We start from the raw sequence: 17,018 nt of genomic DNA, 5'->3' as shown, positions 1-17,018 counted from the left end.
TGCATTTGAGAAACCAGTGCTGGCGGCATTTTATTCTAGTCAAAACAGAGCAGACCAGCCAGGTGATCATTGTTGGCATGGCAACCAGTGAAAAGGGGAAACACACTTGTGATGTTCATAGAGGACATTGTACGCCTCCATGCTGAGCAGAACGGACAAGCCATGGATCCAACGGCAGGCCTTGCAGGTACATACGCCAGAGAAGTTACAAATGCACTCTACCAGAGAATTCCTTTATCACCTCATGGATGGGAACTTGGATATCGTGAAAAATAGCGACCGCTCTGCCAAACATCTTATTGGCTGGGGGTGAGAACAAAAAATAGTTGTTACATGAAATCACATCATATACTTCAAGTTTCAAAACATTTGTTGGAAAATCCGACAGTTAATTGCTTACGAAAATGTATCGAGAACATTAGGGGTGAAATTTGTTCAACCCTTTACAATTCAAGAAATTACTAACTTGTCCGAATAGTTGGGGACATTCTTCCCTTGGCACGCAACAGCCAGCCCAGCCACTGAGGAGCTTACAGAGAAATCTTAGCCCCTTTAATTACCTCAGGCCAAAAAAATTCAGAGAGACAGCAGAGCCGCTTGGGAATTAAATATTTCAGCAATCCCCAATTGAACCAATTGTGAATTGGTAAGAACCTATGTAGGCCAGGACAACAATGATTAAAACAAAAATATGGCCTCACTGGGTTTTGCAATCACAACAGCACTGCGTGCCAGCACTGGTGACAAAAGAGCATTTATCCTGTTTGGAAAGGTTCTGGTAACCTTGGTTGCATTTCATAACACATCTGACGAAAGCTTTCTTGACTTGTACAAGTCTGGCTGAAGATCATACTGAAAGACACGTAGCAACTAGTGAAAAAAATGATAAAAATGATGACTTCATGTTAATAAATTATTTCATAACTTAGAGTCCAGAACTAGCTGTCACTGACTGAAACCTATTTTTCAATTTTATTTTTTAAATTCACGCTTTGTTTCTGGCCAAGGGTATTTGTTTAACGATTTATCGGACTGATGTCAGCCTCAAAGAAAATCGGCTGTAATATTTACAGTGGGGCGTCACAGTAGCACAGTGGTTAGCGCTGCTGCCTCACAGCACCAGGGACCCGGGTTCAATTCCGGCCTTGGGTGACTGTCTATGTGGAGTTTGCACATTCTCTCCGTGTCTGCGTGGGTTTCCTCCGGGTGTTCCAGTTTCCTCCCACCATCCAAAGTTGTGTGGGCTAGGTGGATTGGCCATGCTAAATTTCCCCTTAGTGTCAGGGGGCTTAGCAGGGTAAATATGTGGCGTTACGGGGATAGGGCCTGGGTGGAGCTGTTGTTGGTGCAGGCTTGATGGGCCAAATGGCCTCCTTCTGCACTGTATGGATTCTATGTACAGATTCCATGGTTTACGAAGTTCCAAAAGGGTTACAACCTTATGATGCAGCGCGGTGGCACAGTGGATAGCAGTGCTGCCTCACAGCGCCAGAGACCTGGGTTCAATTCCAGCCTTGGGTCACTGTCTGTGTGGAGTTTGCACATTCTCCCTGTGTCTGCGTGGGTTTCGTCCAGGTGCTCTGGTTTCCTCCCACAGTCCGAAAGATGTGCTGGTTAGGTGCATTGGCCACGCTAAATTCTCCCGGAGTGTACCCGACCAGACACCGGAATGTGGCGACTAGGGGGTTTCGGCAGTAACTTCATTGCAATGTTAACGTAAACCTACTTGTAACACTAATAAAAAAACCTTAAACTTATTTAAACTCTAATTTGTTCATGTTTGTATATTTGAACGTGAAGGCATTAGCTGCTATTAACCTATTGTAGCTTTTGCAGTCAAAAGTGCTGCAATATTTGCACACTGATTAAAAAAGGGACTATATAATATTTTTTTCAAGCAAGGGGCCAAATGCAAATGCCTCAAGTAGCAATTATAGAAAACTGTAAATCTTCATTTGTTCATCTGTCTTGCAATTATTAAAGAATCGTAGTTGCTCTCCACGGGTTAACAGCTGCCCCTTAACCTCAGACAGTTGGAACCCTTGTCATGGCACTGAGTGACAAATAAAATGAGGCCTTAATTGCTCTCCGAGCAACAATCTGCAATTGAATGTCCAGGACAAGAACCTTGTTTGGCACAAGAGATGTCAAGTAGTCAGAAGATAAACCTCTTTTTGATGACATTGGTAAGTATGTCGAACAATGAGGTCTCTGTTCAAACTAAAAAGACAAAGGAGTTTCAAAAGGACCGGGTGTGCAACCTCATAAATGAATTTTGAAAGCTTTCATCAAGAACTAGTCACAATGAACAACTGAATCCGCTCCTTCACGAGACTGAATAGAATATTACAATCCCGGCAAGGAAGCAATCTGGAAAGTAGCATTGATTAATTATTTTTTCAGGAACAGATGCAAAAGAAAAGGCAAATAATTATTGTCTAAAGCAATATTTTCTACTTTTCTAAAGCAATATTTTCTAGTTTTCCAACCTTCTTTAGTTTTTTCAAAAGAAAATCACAATTGAGAAATGGAAAAAAGTTGTACAGATTCCGGAGCTCAATGCATGGTGATAGCCCTTTCTGAGTAACACCCATTCTTCCTGGTGGGAACTCCAAATGAGTTCCTGACTGATAAGAAATGCATTTTCTCACTCTGATTATAAATATTAGCCCCATTGTAATTTTGACAGGTGCCCTTTGTAAGAAAATCAATTATCAGAGAGTAATTAAAGTCCAACTGATATGTACAGAAATGTTCATCTTGTCACAAGCATTCTCCAGATGTTCAACAACAAGATGACAACAACTTCAGGTTATAAACAGCTGAAACATTTCCATGTCTGCTTTGTGTCGGGGAGCCTTTGGATTTGGGCAACCGGTGATGTTATTTTATATTGAAACATGGCAAAAGCAAGGTCTGATCTGATCATTGTGTTTAAATATTGAAAGAATTGGTATGGCAGATACAGAGGATTTATTTTTTTTGATGGCGGGAATCAAGAGTGGGGAGATGTAATTTTAAAATTAGAACAGGAATATTCTGGAGGCAAATAAGAAAGAATTATTTTTAGAACTAAGTACAGTACAAATCTAAATTTTTCACTCCCAAAAAGCTATGACAATTGAAGCTTTCAGTCTGAGCCAATTTAGATATTACTTAGGTGTGGGTATCAAAGGGTGTAGAGTTAAGGCCTGGTGGCACAGTGGTTAGCACTGCTGCCTCACAGCACCAGGGACCCGGTTCGATTCGTGTGTGGAGTGTGCACGTTCTCCCCGTGTCTGCATGGGTTTCCCCTAGGCGCTCCGGTTTCCTCCCACAGTCTGAAAGACTGCTGGTTAGGTGCATTGGCCGTGCTAAATTCTCCCTCAGTGTACCCGAACAGGCGCTGGAGTTTGGCGACTCAGGGATTTTCACGGTAACTTCATTGCAGTGTTAATCGTGTAAGCCTACTTGTGACACTAATAAATAAAATATGGCAGAAACTGCTCAACCATTGAGGGGCTGAAATGCCTACTCCTATTCATATGCTATTCCATATATAAAGCTGTTAACAATGAAATTATATTCCGTTTGTGAACTGTGGTGGTTTATCCGTGATGTGGAGTTGCCGGTGTTGGACTGGGGTGGGCACAGTGAGAAGTCTCACAACACCAGGTTAAAGTCCAACAGGTTTATTTGGTAGCATGAGCTTTCGGAGCGTTGCCCCTCCATCAGGTGAGTGAAGAGTTGAGTTCACAAACAGGGCAAAACAGACACAAACTCAATTACAAGATAATGGTTGGAATGTGAGTCTTAACAGGTAATCAAGTCTTTACAGGTGCAGACAATGTGAGTGGAGAGAGGGTTAAGCACAGGTTAAAGAGATGTGAATTGTCTCCAGACAGGACAGTTAGTGAGATTTTGCAAGTCCAGACAAGTCGTGGGGGTTACAGATAGTGTGACATGAACCCAAGATCCCAGTTGAGGCCGTCCTCATGTGTGCAGAACTTGGCTATCTGTCCTGACTGGAGACAATTCACACCTCTTTAACCTGTGCTTAACCCTCTCTCCACTCACATTGTCTGCACCTGTAAAGACTTGATTACCTGTTAAGACTCACATTCCAACCATTATCTTGTAATTGAGTTTGTGTCTATTTTGCCCTGTTTGTGAACTGAACTCTTCATCACCTGATGAAAGGGCAACGCTCCGAAAGCTCGTGATTCCAAATAAACCCGTTGGACTTTGACCTGGTGTTGTGAGACTACTTACTGTGGTTTATCTATGATAGTCTACAACACCCATGATTTGTGCAATTCAGCTTTAACTGGTTTATTTAAGCTCCTAGTAACTAACAATTAGGATGTCAATGAGCTTAGTTGGGTCATGTGTTGTGGTGATTGTCACATTAAGAACAGCCTTGCTGAGTAAGGGCCGCATGGTCTGAACAACCAATCAATTCCTTAAGTGGGGAATCTCTCTAAGTTGTCCTAGTTAGGAATAGTGTACTATAGACTAGCTTGAAGCATGCAGCTAATGAAGCAAACATCTAAATAATGTTCATTTGTTCAACTTAAGTTGCCTCGGAGTACATATTCAGCTTCTGGCTAAGATCAAGTGTCATCGGATCAAGCCCATGATGGGTTGCGATGCCTTTATCTTGTCTGTTGGGGTCTTGTTTGTCTGTCTCGTGAGGACCGTGAATTGGATTCAATTTGAATTTGGTTTTTGGAGCAAGCAAGGAGATGGATTGTGGTTTGCCCGGTTCACTCTGCATACCTGACGAAGGAGCAGCGCTCCGAAAGCTCGTGATTCCAAATAAACCTGTTGGACTTTAACTGGTACATATTCACTTGTGTGATTCAGAATAAAGCCAACTGCATGGGCTCAGTTCCCATGTCACAAGTAGGCTGATATTAACATTGTAATGAACTGACTGTGAAAATCCCCTAGTCGCCACATTTCGGCATCTATTCAGGTACACTGAGGGAGAATTTAGTATGGCCAATGCATCTAACCAGCACCTCTTTCAGACTGCGGGACGAAACCGGAGCACCCGGAAGAAACCCACTCAGACATGGGAAGAACGTGCAGACTCCGCACAGTGACCCAAATTGGGAATCCAACCCGGGTCCCTGGCGTCGTGAAGCAGCAGTCCGTAAACTTAGGAGCTGCCTCCTCGCCCTGTCCCTGAGAGTGGAAGGTAATGGCAAACCACCACTGACAAGACACTGCCTAGTAAACAGCTCAGCAAGACGCATCAGCTGACAATGAGCTAAAGAATTGCCTTTAGGCAGAGCACCCATGGAATGGAAATAACAAGTATCCAATACCCCTCTGTGAATCCATTGCTGAATTATGATTTTGCTTTAAGGCAAGAATTAAAATTGAATTCTTTCTTTAGTGATTGAAAATCGTTTTCTGCACATGTGAATAAGAAAATAGGCAAATTTCATTCACACTGCCTTTGAAACAACCCTATTCAAGGTTAGGACAAAGAAATGCATACTGAATAACAAGTGAGAAAGGTGCTGCAGTGGACACAATGGGACATTCAGACTGGGTCTAGAAACCACATATAATTGAAGCTAAACCAAACGTCTCAAAGATTTTACTGTTTATCTATTGATGCTTCTCACTATGTATGCACATTTAACCTGACCAATCTGAAGAAAGAGGAGAAAGTCATAGTGAGAGCACTTTCGAGTCAAAGTACTCCCCATCTTTTATGTGGAAAACAGCAATTACAATAATCAACATTTCCTCAAATTGGTAGCCTTTTCTGAAACCTACCTGCCCCTCCCTATAACATTACAAATGCTGAAGAGTGTCAAAGCAACTCATCCCAATGGGGGCACAACTAGATCTACAGGCAATTGACTATAACCACTGGCTTTAACTATAAGTAGTCATGATGTGGAGATGCCGGCGTTGGACTGGGGTAAGCACAGTAAGAAGTCTCACAACACCAGGTTAAAGTCCAACAGGTTTATTTGGTAGCAAATACCATCATTGGTATTTGCTACCAAATAAACCTGTTGGACTTTAACCTGGTGTTGTGAGACTTCTTACTTTAACTATAAGTACATCCATAGAATCAAACGGCTCAGAAGAAAGCCATGGGGGAGGTGGTGGTTAGTGATATTATCAACTAGACAATTAATCCAGAAACTCGGCTAATGTTCTGGGGACCCGGGTTCGAATCCCGCCACAGCAGATGGTGGAATTTGAAATCAATTAGAAATAAAATCTGGAATTAAGGATCTACTGATGACCATGAAAACATTGTCGGAAAAGCCCATCTTGTTCACTAAAGTCTGTTAGGGAAGGAAATCTGCCGTCCTTACCCCATCTGGCCGACATGTGACTCCAGAGCCACAGCAATGTGTTGACTCTCAACTGCCTTCTGAACAAGGGCTACTAGGAATGGGCAATAAATGCTGGCCAACCAGCGACGCCTGTGTCCCACAAATGAATTTAAAAAAGTTTGGCCCATCAAGCTTGTGCCAGCTCTTTGAAAAAAGCTATTCAATTAGTCTCACTCCTGTTCTCTTTCCCCATAGCCCTGTAAATATTTATTTTAAATATGCATCCAATTATCTTTTGAAAATAGCTCCTAAATCTTCTCCAGGCACCCTTTCAAGCAGTGCATTCCAGATTGTAACAGCTCGCTGCATAAAAAGATTCCTCATATCCCCCTGCCTTTTTTTGCCAATTATCTCAAATCTGTGTCCTTTGGTTACTGACCAACATCGACTTTATTCAGACATTTTGGCATCACCATCATATCTCCCTTGAACACTCCCAGCTCTGCCAACACTCCCAGCTCTGCCAACACTCCCAGCTCCTCTAGTCTTTCCACATAACTGAAGCCCCCTCATCCTGCTGCCATTTTTGTGACTCTCCTTGACACTTTCTCCAAAGCCTTGACATTTCCTACTGAAGGGGTGAGCCCCGGAAGTGGACACATTACTCTAGCTAAGTCCTAACTAGTGATACTAATGGCAAAGCCACGAATCCTGGGGGCTGAATAACATGGAGGGGACAGACCTCACTGGAGACAACGTTGGCATGGAGTTAGCATGCTCTACGCTGACCCACCCCGCAGCTGCAGGGTGGACTAATGAGGACCGAGTGACACCCCCACTGGGGAGGAGGTGCCACCCTCTGCGAGCTAGTCCAATTGGCTAGCAGCTCCATCAGTCCAGAAGAACATAAGAACATAAGAACTAGGAGCAGGAGTAGGCCATCTGGCCCCTCGAACCTACTCCGCCATTCAATAAGATCATGGCTGATCTTTTTGTGGACTCAGCTCCACTTACCCTCCCGCTCACCATAACCCTTAATTCCTTTACTGTTCAAAAATTTATCTATCCTTGCCTTAAAAACATTCAATGAGGTAGCCTTAACTGCTTCACTGGGCAGGGAATTCCACAGATTCACAACCCTTTTTGTGAAGAAGTTCTGCCTCAACTCAGTCCTAAATCTACTTCCCCTTATTTTGAGGCTATGCCCCCTAGTTCTAGTTTCACCTGCCAGTGGAAACAACTTCCCTGCATCTATCTTATCTATTCCCTTCATAATCTTATATGTTTCTGTAAGATCTCCCCCCATTCTTCTTCCCTCCTCATAAGCCAACCCTCTCAATTCTGGAATCAACCTAATGAATCTCCTCTGCACCTCCTCCAGTGCCAGTATATCCTTTCTCAAGTAAGGAGACCAAAACTGTACACAGTACTGCAGGTGTGGCCTCACCAGCACCTTATACAGCTGCAACATAACCTCGCTGCTTTTAAACTCCATCCCTCTAGCAATAAAGGACAAAATTCCATTTGCCTTCTTAATTACCTGCTGCACCTGCAAACCAACTCCTTGAGATTCCTGCACAAAGACACCCAGGTCCCTCTGCACAGCAGCATGCTGCAATTTTTTACCATTTAAATAATAGTCCATTTTGCTGTTATTCCTACCAAAATGGATGACCTCACATTTACCAACATTGTACCCCATCTGCCAGACCCTCGCCCACTCACTTAGATTATCTATATCTCTTTGCAGACTTTTCAGCATCCTCTGCACACTTTGCTCTGCCACCCACCTTAGTGTCATCTGCGAATTTTGACACACTACACTTGGTCCCCAACTCCAAATCATCTATGTAAATCGTAAACAATTGCGGTCCCAACACTGATCCCTGAGGCATACCACTAGTCACTGATCGCCAACAAGAAAAACACCCATTTACCCCCACTCTTTGCTTTCTGTTAGTTAACCAATCCTCTATCCATGCCAATATATTACTCGTCACACCATGCACCTTTATCTTATGCAGCAGTCTTTGGTGCGGCACCTTGTCAAATGCCTTCTGGAAATCCAGATACACCACATCCACAGGTTCCCCATTGTCCACTGTACATGTAATGTTCTCAAAGAATTCCACCAAATTAGTCAAACATGAGCTTCCCTTCATGAACCCATGCTGCGTCTTACCAATGGGACAATTTATCTCCAGATGTCTCGCTATTTCTTCCTTGATGATAGATTCAAGCATTTTCCCAACTACAGAAGTTAAGCTAACCGGCCTATAGTTACCTGCCTTTTGTCTACCTCCTTTTTTAAACAGTGGCGTCACATTTGCTGTTTTCCAATCTGCGGGAACCACTCCAGAGTCCAGCGAATTTTGGTAAATCACCACAAGTGCATTTGCTATTTCTCCCGCCCTCTCTTTTAGTACCCTGGGATGCAGTCCATCAGGACCAGGAGACTTGTCTACTTTTAGCCCCATTAACTTGCCCAACACTACCTCTTTCGTGATAATGATAGTTTCTAGGTTCTCAGGAAGTAGCTTTCCTGTCATCAACTTTTGGCATGTTATTTGTGTCTTCCACTGTGAAGACCGACACAAAATACCTGTTCAATGCCTCAGCCATTTTCTCATTTCCAGTTATTACATCTCCCTTCTCACCCTCCAAAGGACCAATGTTTACTTTAGCCACTCTTTTTCGTTTTATATATTTGTAGAAACTTTTGCTATCTGTTTTTATATTCTGAGCTAGTTTACTCTCATAATCCGTCTTACTTTTCTTTATAGTTTTCTTCGTGGCTTTCTGCTGACCTTTAAAGATTTCCCAATCCTCTAGGTTCCGACTAATCTTTGCCATTTTGTATGCATTTTCTTTCAATTTGATACCCTCCTTTATTTCCTTAGATATCCATGGCTGATTATCTCTTTTTCTACAGTCCTTCCTTATCACTGGTATATAATTTTGCTGAGCACTGTGAAAGATCGCTTTGAAAGTCCTCCACTGTTCCTCAATTGTCCCACCATAAAGTTTTTGCTCCCAGTCCACCTTAGCCAACTCCTCCCTCATCCCTTTATAGTCTCCTTTGTTTAAGCACAAGACACTGGTATTGGATTTTACCGTCTCACGCTCCATCTGTATTTTAAATTCAACCATAAATTCAACCAAGGCATCAGTGGTCGCTGCTGTGACTGCGGGAGAAGAAGGAAGAAGGCCCATGGATCCCCAGGGGATGTCATTCCGAGGTAGAGGGACAGAGAGGGTCAGGGTGGATTTAAGGGAGGGAACAGGTTGGAAGGAAGGTGGGGAGGGGATGTTTGACGTAAGGAAGACCGCCCTACAATCAACAAAGGACAGCCCCCGAAGAGCTAACCCTTCCTTCCTTCCTGCCCTTTAAGCACTTCTGCTTCAACATCCAACTGCCAATGCTGAATGTTTTATGGCAACATTTTATCAGGGTCAAATGAATCGAGAACCAGTCTAATTGACCCATGATTATTCATTCAATATTGCAGGCTGTTGATTTCTGTGTTATTGGGGTGAGCTAAGGAGTAGCTGGGAAGGTAGAGGGATGGACATGCACCTATTGGACATGTTCCCCTGTGGAAAACATAGGGGAACAACAGGGGAACTGGACACCCCACACCCACTGTGGGTGGTGGGTGCAGGGAGGGAGAGGGGGTGTTCCTTTAAATTTTAACAGTTTAATAAACTCACCTGCATTAGTGCCTATGGATCCTTACGTCTCTATTCTTGGACTGAATATCTATGGCATTCCAGGCGACACGGTAGCACAGTGGTCAGCACTGCTTCCTCACAGCGCCAGGGAACCGGGTTCGATTCCTGGCTTGTGTCACTGTCTGTGTGAAGTCTGCACATTCTCCCCGTGTCTGTGTGGGTTTCGTCCGATTGCTCCAGTTTCCTCCCACAGTCCGAAAGATGTGCTGATTAGGTGCATTGACTGAGCACTGTGAAAGATCGCTTTGAAAGTCCTCCATTGTTCCTCAATTGTCCCACCATAAAGTTTTTGCTCCCAGTCTACCTTAGCCACCTCTTCCCTCATCCCTTTGAAGTCTCCTTTGTTTAAGCACAAAACACTGGTCTTGGATTTTACCTTCTCAATGTATTTTAAATTCAACCATAAATTCAACCAAGGCATCAGTGGTCGCTGCTGTGACTGCGGGAGAAGAAGGAAGAAAGCCCATGGATCCCCAGGGGATGTCATTCCGAGGTCTGCAGCCAGAGTGTAGCGACTAGGGGAATTTCACAGTAACTTCATTGCAGTGTTAGTGTAGGCCTTACTTGTGACCAATAAATAAATTTTACATTATTTTATTCTGGGCAATTAACTGTGATTGTTTAAAGTGGATACCTGAATGATTAGAAAAAAAACTCAAGTAAGATAACCTCGATTACTGGAAAGCGATCAGAGTTGATGCTGAAGTGTGTAAGTCTGCTAATCGTAAATGAACTGTATCCGGTTTCTTTCCTGAAACAAGCCAAGGGCAGTGGGAATTCTTGTCACAGAAAGGGATGAAAACAACAACAAATATTCCATTTTTTTTGTCTCTTGTGCAGTTGTTAAGCAATCTGTAGTTTTAAAGAGTTGTTGCGTCGATGTTATCCCCATAGACAGGGCAAATGATTGATGCAGCTTGATATCCTGTCACAGATGTCTATCTTTGTCAGACGTGGCCACGATTTCAAGCTCAAGTTTTGTGAACATTTTCCAGAAGTCACAACAGGTGCTGCTTTCCTGAACGAGCAAGATTAATAATTAATCACCTCTGCTAACCGTTGCAATTAAAACTGTCACCACCTCAGACTGCAGCCACTTTCAATTATCTCCAGAATAGTCCTGAGATATCTTCATCAATATCATCCTGTGGCAATATCTGAGTAATATTGTCACTTGCAGCAGTTAAAGGGAACCACGTTGGGATTCTCCCAAAAGAATTCTGAGTGTCAAATTTGCATAAAGGCTGGAGTAAATCACGCTGGTTTTTCGGTGGGATTTTCAAAAGGAACCTCCAGCACTCTGTGCACTGCAGAGTTCCCCAGCATGAATGTCATTAAAAGGCAATGGGTGGGGTCTATTTCCACTGGAGAGGCTGGCAGTTTAGTGCTGAGCGGGCCACTGCGTATGCGCTGATCTGTCAGCGCCAAGATTGGCCCATGTGCAGTGGCCCCGCACTGCCGGCCTCCCAATCGCTGGCCAGCTCGAGACTTAAGCAGAGGCCATGTACTGGGATTCCCGCTGGGCTCCACGGCCTTCTCGCATCTCCCGCCGCTGGATTTCTAGCGCCAACAGCTCAGTGCCGATTTCTGGTGTGGAGCTGTATAAATTATGTAAATTAAGATTTGCATCCTATTAATGGGCCTGGGACTGAAATCTCCGGGCCTGCTAGCCCGTTCACTCCAGCAGGATTTACAACAGCTCCCCACCTGCTGGGACCCTGCTGGAGTGAAAGGGGGCCATCAGGAGTTTAGGGGTGAGGGGGGGTGCCCCCTGGGCATTGCCAGCTTGGCAGTGGCAGTCTGCTCCCTGGTAGTCTGCTCAAGGGGCAAAGTGGCAATGCCCAGGGGGCACCTTGAGTACTGCCCATCAGGTATTGGGCAGTGGCAAGGGGGTACGGTTTAATGAGTTTGGGGCCTAGAGCGGGCAGTGTCCTCTCGGGGGGGGCGATTGGTGGGGGGTGGGTGTCCCGCTGTAACTCTGCACTTTAGGCTTGGTCACAGAGGGAGGGAGGCCAGCGATCGGGGCTGGCCATTTGTGTCGGGGGGTTGGGGGGGTGGGGGTGCGGGTGAGAGGGTGGGGGGGGGTTGTGGGGGGGTGGTCGGGACTGCAGGGATTGGGGGGTTTCGGGAGATTGGGACTGTGGCTGGGAGGGGGGGGGGCAGTTGGGGGGAAATCGGTGCTGGCCGGTGGGGGGGGCAGAGGGGGACATCAGGCTGGCCCGGACATGTCTGAGGGAAGTTTAACAACACCAGGTTAAAGTCCAACAGGTTTATTTGGTAGCAAAAGCCACACAAGCTTTCGGAGCTCCAAGCCCCTTCTTCAGGTGAGTGGGAATTCTGTTCACAAACAGGGCATATAAAGACACAAACTCAATTTACATGAATAATGGTTGGAATGCGAATACTTACAGCTAATCAAGTTTTTAAGAAACAAAACAATGTGAGTGGAGAGAGCATCAAGACAGGCTAAAAAGATGTGTATTGTCTCCAGACAAGACAGCCAGTGAAACTCGGCAGGTTCAGGCAACTGTGGGGGTTACAGATAGTGTGACATGAACCCAATATCCCGGTTCAGGCCGTCGGCATCTCCACATCACATCATGTCTGAGGGGCCAGTGATCGGGGGGGGGGGGGGGGGATCAGTGGCACAGCGATTGGGGGGTTGCTGTGCTGGCCAGCGCAGCGGGCTGGAAGAATCGTCCCCCACTTTTTGGGTCAAAAATAGAAAATGCTGGAAATTCTCAGCAGGTCTGACAGCATCTATGGAGAGAGAATGGAGCTGATGTTTCGAGTCTGGATAACCCTTCATCAGAGCTGAGAGCAAAGAAAATCAGACGAGCTTTATACTATGAAGGTGGGGCTGGGGGCAATAATAGGACAAAGGAGATGTAAACATCGATGATTGAGGCTGAGAAAGGTGCTAAGATTGGAATGTATGAATGTACAGATTGTTAAGGACTACCTGAGGAATGTGGCAGTTGCCTTGAAAGGGAGGTGCGAGGTGGTGTTTGGAGTCATGATGGACAGCAAGATTGGAGCAGTGGAAAGATAGAAGTAAGAATTCAAGGTGATAAAAATGGATGAATGAGATGAAAAGAAGAAATGAAATAACATAAATGGGTCATCCAGACTCGAAACGTTGGCTCCATTCTCTCCCCAAAGATGCTGTCAGACCTGCTGAGATTTTCTAGCATTTTCTGTTTTTGTTTCAGATTCCAGCATCCGCAGTATTTTGCCCTTGTCACTTTTTGGGTCAATGCATTGGTAACTTCAGTTCATTGCGAGTATATGAGAATATAAGTCATCTTTTGCATTCCCGTAATGCACATTCCAGAGTGGTCTGGTTAAAGGTGAATGACCCAATTAGACATGGAAACTCAGTAAACAGATCTATTGGAAGGTAAACACAAGGAAAGAGTGCCTGGATTTTCCAGTTTGGAGCCAGCAATGCGTTGAAGCCAAAATAACTAATAGAAAGTATGCGCACTCAACTGACGAGAGCACCATTTAAGAAAATATTTTAAAAAGAAAAGAACAGACATTGCACTCTGTGTGATGCTGAGTTCATGAGAAGAATTTGATGAGTGCACAGAAAGAGGTTACGCAGAAATCTTCTCTGGCACTGCAACAAACATTTGGCCAAATTGATTCATAACTCCTTTGCCTTCAATTTTTCAGTCGAACAAGCAAACAAACATTCCAAGCAAGCAACTCACCATCAAAACCCTTTTAATTTTTAGTCTTTGGAGAAGTAGCTGTACGCACAATTTGAGTTGTCATTCATGCCAGCTACACAGCGATAAACAGGGCTGAGATCTGTAAGAAAGCGATTTTTCAAAGCTCCATTTTGAAAGAAAAAAAACTCTCCTGGGAGATTTTCAGTTGGCATCCTGCCACATTTATATCTGCAACTCCTTCAAAGCTGGACGGACTGTTAGAATTGTGGGACCGGTGGCGCAGTGGTCAGCACTGCTGCCTCACAGCGCCAGGGACCCTGGTTCGATTCCTGGCTTGGGTCAGTGGTCTGCGTGGAGTTTGTACATTTTCCCCGTGTCTGCGCGGGTTTTCTCCGGGTGCTCCGGTTTCCTTCCACAGTCCGAAAGGCGTGCTGGTTAGGTGCAATGGCCATGCTAAATTCTCCCTCAGTGTACCCGAACAGGCACCAGAGTGTGGTGGCTCGGGGATTTTCACAGTAACTTCATTATAGTGTTAATGTAAGCCTGCTTGTGACTAAGAAATAAACTTTACAGTGCCTGATCATTAACTGTTTTTGACTGATTATGCTGTAACAGTGTTATAAATCACCAGACATTACAATCTGTGCTGATTTTTATAGTTGTTGTTCTAACATACGGATCAGATTGGAACAAATCTACAAAGTCCTATTTCTAAAGGGTTTGCTGCACTTTTCCTGAAATCTTAAGCTTCGAAAATACTCCATTACCCTAACTGTTGCCAAATATCCCGAAACTCAACAGCAACAACTTGCATTGATATAGTACCTTTAAGAGATCACAAGGTGTTTCACAGGAACATTATCAGACACAGGTTGCTTATTTTTTAATTTAAAATTTATTTAATATTGTCACAAGTAGGCTCACATTAACACTGCAATGAAGTTACTGTGAAAATCTCCGAGCCGCCACACACTGGTGCCTGTTCGGGTACATTGAGGGAGAATTTAGCATGGCCAATGCACCTAACCAGCTCGTCTTTCGGACTGTGGGAGGAAACCGGAGCACCCGGCGGAAAACCACGCAGACACGGGGAGAACGTGCAGACTCCACACAGACAGTGACCCAAGCCAGGAATCGAACCCGGGTCCCTGGCGCTTTGAGGCAGCAATGCTAACCACTGTGCGACCATGCTGCCCCTTGAGCTGAGACTCATAGGAAATTAGGGCAGGTTGCTAAAGGTAGGTCTTAAGGTGCATTTTACAGGAGAAGAAAAACAGAGCAAATTCCAGTTCTTCAGACCTAAAGAGCTGAAGGCATTGCCCCTGGATGCGTGAGTGATTAAAATCAGGGTATGCAAGAGGCCAGAATTAAAGGAGCACATGAATCTCGAGGGGAATGTTGGGCTTGAGGAGGTTACAGAGATAGGGAGGGCGAGACAGTGAAGAGATTTGAAAAGAAGGAGGGGAATTTTAAAAGTGAGGCATCAATTGTCAGAAAACAGAAAGTGTTGGAAAATCTCAGCAGATCTGACAGCATCTGTGGAGAGAGACTGGAGCCAATATTTCAAGTCTGGATGGCCCTTCGAAGAGTCCATCCAGACTCGAAACATTAGCTCTATTCTCTGTCCACAGATGCTGTCAGACCTGTTGAGATTTTCCAGCAATTTCTGTTTTTGTTTCCTCTCCCATCATCTGCAGTATTTTACTTTTGATGTGGAGATGCCGGCGTTGGACTGGGGTAAGCACAGTAAGAGGTCTCACAACACCAGGTTAAAGTCCAACAGGTTTATTTGGTAGCAAATACCATAAGCTTTCGGAGCAATGCTCCTTCGTCAGATGGAGTGGTCTCTGTTCTCAAACAGGGCACAGACACAGAAATCAAATTACAGAATACTGATTAGAATGCAAATCTCTACAGCCAGCCAGGTCTTAAATGCACAGACAATGTGCATTTAATGTCCACCCACATTGTCTGTACATTTAAGACCTGGCTGGCTGTAGAGATTTGCATTCTAATCAGTATTCTGTAATTTGATTTCTGTGTCTGTGCCCTGTTTGAGAACAGAGACCACTCCATCTGATGAAGGAGCATTGCTCCGAAAGCTTATGGTATTTGCTACCAAATAAACCTGTTGGACTTTAACCTGGTGTTGTGAGACTTCTTACTGTATTTTACTTTGTCAGACTGGGAACCAATGTAGGTTAACCAGCACAGGGGTGATGGCTAAATGGGCCTAACCTTGATTGTCTCGAGATAAGTTATATCTAAATCAGTTAAGGTGTTCTAATTTTGTTCCAGTTTTAGTCGCTTGCTTTATTCTTTCCAGAATTTGAAAGAATGATAGTCAGAACGAGGAAGGAAATGACTCTGCGTGTAAAATAGTGAGCAAGCAGTTTCCTGTACTGATTATAAATAACATGCAAGCAGCACTTTAGGAAGAACAAATAGCAGCACTCATCAAATATGGAATAAGGGTGTGGGGTACTGACAGATACTATGTATTGCAAAAGAGCATCATCATTGCGTTTCCCAGAAGTTCACTGCCTCCCTGATGGGAAGGTGCAAAGTTCACAATCTGCTCACCTTTGGTGCTGCTTACTCACTTTGACAAAGTTCCCCATCGTTTTCCCAGCAGCTTTGGACTGTTTATTCTACTGAAGCTGAATTGAAGTACACTCCTGAGATCAACTGGGTGTTTCATTTATTATAAGCACTGAAATTAACTGCTCAGTCCCGTCCTGCCTGTCCAATATCAGTAAGAAGTCTCACAACACCAGGTTAAAGTCCAACAGGTTTATTTGGTAGCAAATACCATAAGCTTTCGGAGCGCTGCTCCTTCGTCAGATGGAGTGGAAATGTGCTCTCAAACAGTGCACAGAGACACAGGAGGTGTACAGGATGTTGCCTGGTCTGTAGGCTATTAGCTATGAGGAGAGATTGGATAAAGTCGGTTTGTTCTCACAGGAATGATGGAGGTTGGGGGGAGCGGCGGGGGGGGGAGGGGTTGGGCAGTTGTGTCTCTGTGCACTGTTTGAGAGCAGATGGTATTTGCTACCAAATAAACCTGTTGGACTTTAACCTGGTGTTGTGAGACTTCTTACTGTGTTCACCCCAGTCCAACGCCGGCATCTCCACATCATGTCCAATATCAGCCAGCCTCGGGAAGAGTGAATATGGGTGCAGCTTTTGTTTTGATTTATTATTGTCACATGCATTGGGATACAGTGAAAAGTATTGTTTCTTGCACGCTATACAGACAAAGCATACTGTTCATAGAGTACACAGGCGAGAAGGAAAGGAGAGGGTGCAGAATACAGTGTTA

The sequence above is a fragment of the Mustelus asterias genome, chromosome 10 (assembly GCF_964213995.1).
Source record: "Mustelus asterias chromosome 10, sMusAst1.hap1.1, whole genome shotgun sequence".
In the NCBI taxonomy this organism is placed as follows: domain Eukaryota; kingdom Metazoa; phylum Chordata; class Chondrichthyes; order Carcharhiniformes; family Triakidae; genus Mustelus; species Mustelus asterias.
Note: the sequence above shows the minus strand (reverse complement) of the source record.